Raw genomic sequence first — 7733 nt, 5'->3', positions numbered from 1 at the left:
GACTCTGTGGAGATGGGTAGAGAGGGCTCCCAATTTTCTATGGACTTAGTGGACATGCCAGCCCTCACTAACTCTCACAGTACCCAGTGGCTCTGGTCAAAAGGCTCTATAGCCAAGGAAATCCAGGAGATAGAGGTTGGACGTACTATATTTTTGTTTTTCCATCTGCTAGGCTCCATGGGTTTAGGACTGTGGGGTCACCATCCATCTCTCAAGCCCATATCTCTTTCCTTTATTCACAGTGAGAAAGAATTTCCTAAATTATTTAATTAGTGGTATTTGATGCTCATCACAGTGTGATTGTTACATCACACAAATGCACCAGATGGCACTTGGAAAGGATGGTTTTATGAATATGAGCATCATAGAGAATGGAGCTGACTTTCTCATTGGGATCCATGTAGCTGAAGATTGCAGTGGTTGCTCAATAGCACATGATTGCTTATAAGGGTTCCTAGTGGGAGGAAGGGCAGGATATATGTAATACATACATACATACATACATAAATATGTTGGTTGTTCCATCTGAGATAGCGGCCATTCCTTTTAATCTAATTGTTGTAATTAGGAGCATTTTTACATGGCAATACAAAAAGATGCTATCAACATCTCAAAGGTCTTAGGATATATTTTCTACCTCAGTTGTTAGGTTTCCATCCTCTATGTGACACTAGAACTTCATGTTTCTCCAGTCACACAAATATATCCTATGATATTTAACATAGATTTGAATCTATTGGGAGTTGTCATCCGGGGATTTGCAGCATGGTGTCATCAGCATGCTGATGACACACAGCTGTGTATCTCCATTCCATGTGAACCAGGAGAGGCTGTGAAGTTGCTGAACACATCTGGAGATTGTGATGTCTTAGATGGGGGCCAAGAAAAGGAGGCCGGATTCTGATAAATCAGAATTGCTGTGGGTGAGTCCTTCACATGCCCGGGAATTCAGTGTACAGCCTGTTCTGGGAGGAGTTTTATTTCCCCTGAAGGAATAGATTCATCATCTGGAAGTACTCCGGGAGTCCAAATTTTCACTCCAGTGGCTTCTGTGGCTAGGAGTGCTTAAGCACAGCTTAGACTAATTCACCAGCTATGACTTCCCCTGAACCAGAATAGGCTGGCTTCAATTGTTCATGCTCAAGTGACTTCATCTATGGAATGAGGCAATGCACTGTATGTGGGGCTGCCCTTGAAGATGGTCCGGAGGCTCTAGATAGGGCAGAACACAGGTGCTAGACTGGTATGTGGGACAGCCTGATTTGACCATGCATCACTGGTCCCGAAAGCACTGCACTGGCTGCCAGTGAGCTACTGGGCCCAATTCAAGGTGTTAATACTCGCATATAAAGCCCCAAATGGCTTGGGAGCCAAGTAAGTAAAATAATAATAATAATAATAATAATTTAATTTTTAGGCCACCTATCTGGCCGAAGCCACTCTAGGCGGCGTACATATTAAATTCAATAAAATACAAAATACAGTAAATACAATAAATACAATAAAATACATCATCAGTGACAGAATAGCAGCAATTGTAATACATAGCAGCGGGGATTGAGTATATAATTAGCCCATCCCGATAGTCTCAAAGGCCTGACCAAACAGCCAAGTTTTTAATGCTCGGCGGAAGGTATCCAGGGAAGGGGCATGTCGAAGATCGAACGGGAGGGAATTCCAGAGAGTGGGGGCCGCCACCGAAAAAGCCCTCTCTCTAGTCCCCACCAACCTAGCTACTTTTGTTGGTGGGATTGAGAGAAGGCCCTGCGTGGCGGATCTTGTCGGGCGGTATAGTTGGTGATGCTGGAGGTGCTCCTGCAGATAAACCGGGCCGAAACCATATAGGGATTTAAAGGTTAACACCAACACCTTGAATTGGGCCCGGAAAACTACTGGAAGCCAGTGTAGATTAAATAATACTGGTGTAATATGATCACGGCGACGGCTGTTTGTAAGTATACGAGCCGCCGCATTCTGTACCAGTTGAAGTTTCCGGACCGTTTTCAAGGGCAACCCCACGTAGAGCGCATTGCAGTAGTCTAATCGAGAGGTGACCAGGGCATGTACTACCAGTAGGAGCTGATGAACAGGGAGGTAGGGTTGCAGCCTGCGTATGAGGTGTAGTTGGTACCAGGCTGCCCGGCTCACTGCCGAAATCTGAGCCTCCATGGACAGTATCAACTATCTGGGTCTCTTCTATCAGCAGGAGAGGTGTTGTTGGTTGGTGTTCACCTGTGACAGGGCCTTTTCAGTAGTGGCACTGCCCTTCCCAGTGAGGTGTGTCTGTCTTCATTATTATTTACTTTTAGGAGAAATGTGAAAACCTTCTTTCTTTATTTTATTTATTTTTATTTATTTAAAATATTTCTATCCCACCCTTCTACCCTATAATAGGTCACTCAGGACAGTTTACCAAAGTGCCTGTTGAGCCCAGACATTTGATGGCTGAAGAAGAATGTTCCCAGCAACCAGGAGATCAACTGGATGGAAGAATCTTTTCATCTGTCACTGTTTTTAGATTGTTTGAATGCTGACTGTTTCTGGAATGATGTCAACAGTTTTTAGAATGCTTTGCAGTTTTCGTTCAATAGCTTTGTTGAAGTGGTGGCCAAGCTGGGCTCCCCCAGGAAGGACAGGATATAATAAATGCAATAGATATGTGAGGAGAACCTCAAGCTCAAGGGCCACATGTGTCCTCCAGGGCTCTGTTGTTGGCCCTTGAGATTCTTCCCAAGTCACGCCCTTTCCCCAGCCTTACACATCACCAGCTTTGATTCACACTCTCCATGTGGAGCTTTCGCTGGATGGAATGTGTCCTGGACCTCTCCTTATGCCTCTTGCTTTCCTGGATGGAGGACAGGGAGGGGGGTATCCAATGCATGTAGACAATGGCCTACTCTAGAGAGGTAACAATGGGTATGTTTGTTCCATGCATACTTGTATCTGGTTCTGCCCACTCCTGGGATGTGGCCCCCAAAAGTTTTCCCTGAAGAGAATGTGGCTCTCGGTCTCAAAAGGTTGCCTGCTCCTGCAAAACTACAGGAGGTCCTAGTTTTCTTAAGCTTTCTTTGTAGATTAGATATGGACATCACCTGTGTTGCTCTGCGCCTCCTAGGGATGGGAGAGAAATGTGACTCAGTTCGCATCTAAAAGTAAATTGATCAAATCCACACTTTCTGAAGCAAACTGAGAACTGAAACACAACTATCCTTTTGAGTCTACACTTTTGAATTTTGTGATGGAAATGTGGAAAACACAAAGATCTTTGGTAAGAACATAAGAAGAACATGCTGCCCATCTATTCTGGAATCCTGTCACTACAGAAGCTAGCCAGATGCCTCTTGGAAGCATGCAACTGGTGAGCATTGCTGAAACTCCACCTCCTGAGGATTCAGCAACAGCTATTCAGAAGCATACTGCCTCCAACAGTGAAGGGACAACACAGCCATCAGAATTAGTAGCCAGTGATATCTTTATCCTCCATGAATTTGTTTAAATTATTAGAGAGATAAATCATCCAAAAACCAAGGGAGGCACCAAGAGTTTGAACCTGGTTGCATCTGTACTGTCTCTAAGGGCATGATTTGAAATAGCCACAAGTCACCTTTCCTTGAATGTGGAAAACTCACAGATCTTTGGTAAGAACATAAGACGAACCTGCTGAATTAGACCCATGGCTCACAGTAGCTAGCCAGATGCCTCTTAGAAGAACGCAAGTGGTGAGCATTGCTGTAACTCCACCTCCTGAGGTTTCAGCAACTGCTATTCAGAAGCATACTGCCTCCAACACTGAAGGGACAACACAGCCATCAGAATTGGTAGCCACTGATATCTTTATCCTTCATAAATTTGTTTAAATTATTAGAGAGATAAATCATCCTAAAAGCAAGGGAGGCACCTCGGAGGGAGGCACCAAGAGTTTGAACCTGGTTGCATCTGTACTGTCTCTAAGGGCATGATTTGAAATAGCCACAAGTCACCTTTCCTTGAATGTGGAAAACTCACAGATCTTTGGTAAGAATGTAAGATGAACCTGCTGAATTAGACCCATGGCCCACAGTAGCTAGCCAGATGCCTCTTAGAAGCAAATCAGTGGTGAGCATTGCTGCAACTCCACCTCCTGAGGTTTCAGCAACTGCTATTCAGAAGCATACTGCCTCCAACACCGAAGGGACAACACAGCCATCAGAATTAGTAGCCACTGATATCTTTATCCTCCATGAATTAGTCTAATCCTTTTTTGAATAAGAATGTAAGAAGCTGCCTTGTACCGAGTCAAACCACTGGTCCATCTAGCTCAGTATGGTTGACTGTGATGGGCAGCTGCTCTCCAGGGTTTCAGTATGGAGACATTCACTTGCGTATTGAGCATTGCCAGCGTTTGAACATGGGACCTTCTGTATGCAAAGCATATGCTCTGCCAGTGAGCTATGGCCTTTTCCCCCAAGGAAAGAGATACAAGACCCACAGAATGAACCAACAATACAAGGCACGGCTATGATTCCAGAATTTAATTGGGAGAGTTAATACAGAACTAGGAAGAGACAATCACATCCCAAACATTGAAGGGAAAATAGGAGCACCATAAATGCCACGAAAAAGCCAAGACTCCTTCACTGGGATTTTCAGGTAGGGTGGAAGAGAAGAATCTTCAATTTCATGAAGGAGGCAGGAAGAAGTGGCATCTAAGTCAGCAATATCAGCACAATAAATATGTGTGTGTGTGTGTTGACATTAATCTCAATATTCCGGGTGTTGAGGTGGCAACCAGCATGAAGGATTTTGTTTCCGGGTACTGGACTAGCATACTGTTATTTGCATCCAGATCCTCATTAGCAATTTCTAATGTGTTCAGCGCTTGTACTGCTGGGAAGAGGAGCATGACTGGGAACAGTAGGTGACCCTGCGGCAGCAGCAGGGGGAGCAGCCACAGCGGGAACAGCAGGTGGTCCTGCGGCAGCAGCAGGGGGAGCAGCCACAGCGGGAACAGCAGGTGGTCCTGCGGCAGCAACAGGGGGAGCAGCCACAGCGGGAACAGCAGGTGGTCCTGCGGCAGCAGCAGGGGGAGCAGCCACAGCGGGAACAGCGGTGGCTTCCACAACAGGACATTTTGATGCAGTGAAGCTGAAGGAAGCAAATCATTAGTTATTGTAATTGAACCACACAATATTCACATCCATGCATTGTTCAAAATGCCCTGCAATACCATATGAAAGTGCATAAAATTTTGTATGTAGGAATAAAATGTGTACAGAAATGGGCAGATTAGAATAAAATCTATTCTTAAACATAGTTTGCGATGAAACATCAGAACACCATTTGTAGTGCTGAGTGCGGCCCCAGCTCTCTGGATATTTGGAGCTGTCTGGATTTCTCATGACCACCCATTATCCTTGGTGACCCCATAAGAGCTCCAGAAGGGGGAGGGGGGAAATCACAAATTGCTGCATGAATGTGAAGTGAATTTGAGAATAGAAAAATGAGAAACTGAGACAACCAAGATTCCATCCCTATTCCTAACCATTGGCGATGCTGGTTTCCTGTGTTGCTGTAGACTTTGCAGATGGCCACTTCAGGAACTGAAATGCTGGATTAGTTGAACGTTTGGTCTGATCCCACAAGAGGCCTTATATGCTCTGTATAGAGCAGTGATGGGGAGCCTGTGGACCTACAGAAGTTGCTATATTGCACCCCTCACCACCCCTCACCAATCAGCATGTTGGCTGAGGCTGATGGGAAGTGTGTCCAGCCACATTTGGAGGGCCATAGGTTCTCCATCCCAGCCCTGAGTGCCAATTAGAGATATCCGATATTAGGAAGACATTCAGAACAAAAGGTATTTCAGTATTCCCATAACATCAGAAGAACATTTGGGGAGGGGTTTCATTGTAAATATGTGGCTCCACATTCCAGCCGAAAGCATCTCTGGTTAGGTAAAGGGCCACATCTCAGTGGTAGAGCATCTGTTTGGCATGCAGGAAGCCCAAGGTTCCATCCCCAGCATCTCCAGGTAGGGCTGGGAGTGACCCGTCTCCAACCCAGGAGAGCCACTGCTGGTCAATGTAGACAAGTTGGAGCTAGATTGACCAATGGTCTGGATTGGATCGAAGAAGTCTCTGATGCCCTTGCTTAAATCAGCCCATTATTCAGAACCATGAGGACTGGGGTCTTCCTTGGTATCTAGGAGAATGACCGTATCTCAGAGGAAGAGAAGTTCCTTTACATTGAGAAGGTCACAGGTACAATCCCCTATATGTCCAGTTAGAGCTGGGAGAGACCCCTGCGTCTATGATCCTGGACAGCTGCTGCCAGAGAGTGTTGACAATACTGAGGCAGACAGCAAGTGGTCTGAATCAGTTCAAGGCAGCTTCCTCTGTTGCTATGTGTTAAAAGGAATAAAGCACTATCAAGCCATGGAAAGGCGAACCTGAGGGATCTCGTTCTGCAAGTAGTTCCAGCTGCTAACTGCAGTGGCAGAATTGGGTTTCTGGAAGAGCTCTCATAAATTCCCATTTCCCAGCAGTTCCATTTAACTTACCTTGTGCAGCAGTCAGAACTTGTAAGCACGATGGAGATGCAAGTCAGTGACTGAAGAGCTCAGAGACACAGGACCTTTTTATAGAGCTCCAAGCACCCTTCCCTGGGAAATGAGGAACCACAAATGAACGGACACATTCTTCATTGCCTACCAAAGCACATGTCTATGTGCTGCACCATCCATCTCTCCATCCCACGTCTCTTGCTTTTTTTCACACTGGGAGATAATTTCCTAAGGTATGTAATTAGTGGCATTTGATGCTCATCAGACTGTGATTTTTACATCACACACATCTCTTGGATGGCACTTAGAAAGGATGGTTTTATGAATATGAACATCACAGAGAATGGAGCTGACCTTCTCACTGGGATCCACGTGGCTGAACATCACATTAGTTGCTCAACAGGACATGATTCCTTTTCAGTTGGTTGTTCCATCTCAGATAGCAATCATTCCTCTTTAATCTAATTGTTAGAACTAGCATTTAGCAGCATTTTATATGGCAATAAGATTGAGATCAATAGATGAGATCAACACCTCAAAAGCCTCAGGGTATCTTTTCTACCTGCATTTTGTGGTTTCCCTCCTCCTATCGGATACCAGAACTGCATGCTCTCCAGCATAGGTAGGTTTATGAAGATGTTTTTGTGTTCAGTGAATCATCTGAGGGCTGTGTCATGTCAGCTATCACCAAAAGGAACATGTGACCTGTCTTTGGGATTCGGCACAGAATCTCTGTGTTTTCCCTCTGTATCAGAATGGAGGGCAAGTCAAATGTTGTCTCGAGGCACTGTGTATGTTTGATAGCCAACACTATGTTTTCACAACAAACACATAGGATTGTATCCAGCTAAGTTCTCCTTAGAGTAGATCAACTGAAATAAATGAAAAATGTATCATGTTCATTAATTTCATTGGATCTCTTCTGAGTAGGAGCCACTTCGGATACAATCCATAACTTGGACACTTTTACAGGGTAACATGGACAACCCTTTGGTTACATGGGCAACACATCCCAAAACCTACTGCAGGGTTATGAGGCCAAACCTTTCTTCATGTTGCCAGCGATTATAAGGTCATATTGGTCACATAGTCAGCACATCATCCAGAACCTACAGTAGAGAAGGTTCAATATGTGGGGCCTGCTGGTTAGCTAGAACCTCAGAATGAGACATGACTGGCATCACTCATTTAC

At 45.0% G+C, this 7733-nt stretch overlaps 1 long non-coding RNA gene across 1 annotated transcript; it reads right to left on the bottom strand.

The window, feature by feature from the left end:
* Nucleotides 1-4496: 4496 nt before the first annotated feature.
* On the bottom strand, nt 4497-6734 carry LOC133375071 (uncharacterized). The gene is made up of 2 exons (XR_009760064.1): nt 6539-6734; nt 4497-5124 (listed from the first exon to the last, which is right to left on the bottom strand). It is a non-coding gene; the product is annotated as an uncharacterized LOC133375071 (long non-coding RNA).
* Nucleotides 6735-7733: the final 999 nt, after the last annotated feature.

The sequence above is a fragment of the Rhineura floridana genome, chromosome 22 (assembly GCF_030035675.1).
Source record: "Rhineura floridana isolate rRhiFlo1 chromosome 22, rRhiFlo1.hap2, whole genome shotgun sequence".
Lineage (NCBI taxonomy): Eukaryota > Metazoa > Chordata > Lepidosauria > Squamata > Rhineuridae > Rhineura > Rhineura floridana.
The sequence above is the reverse complement of the archived record's forward strand: the minus strand, read 5'-3'. Positions and strand labels throughout refer to the sequence as shown.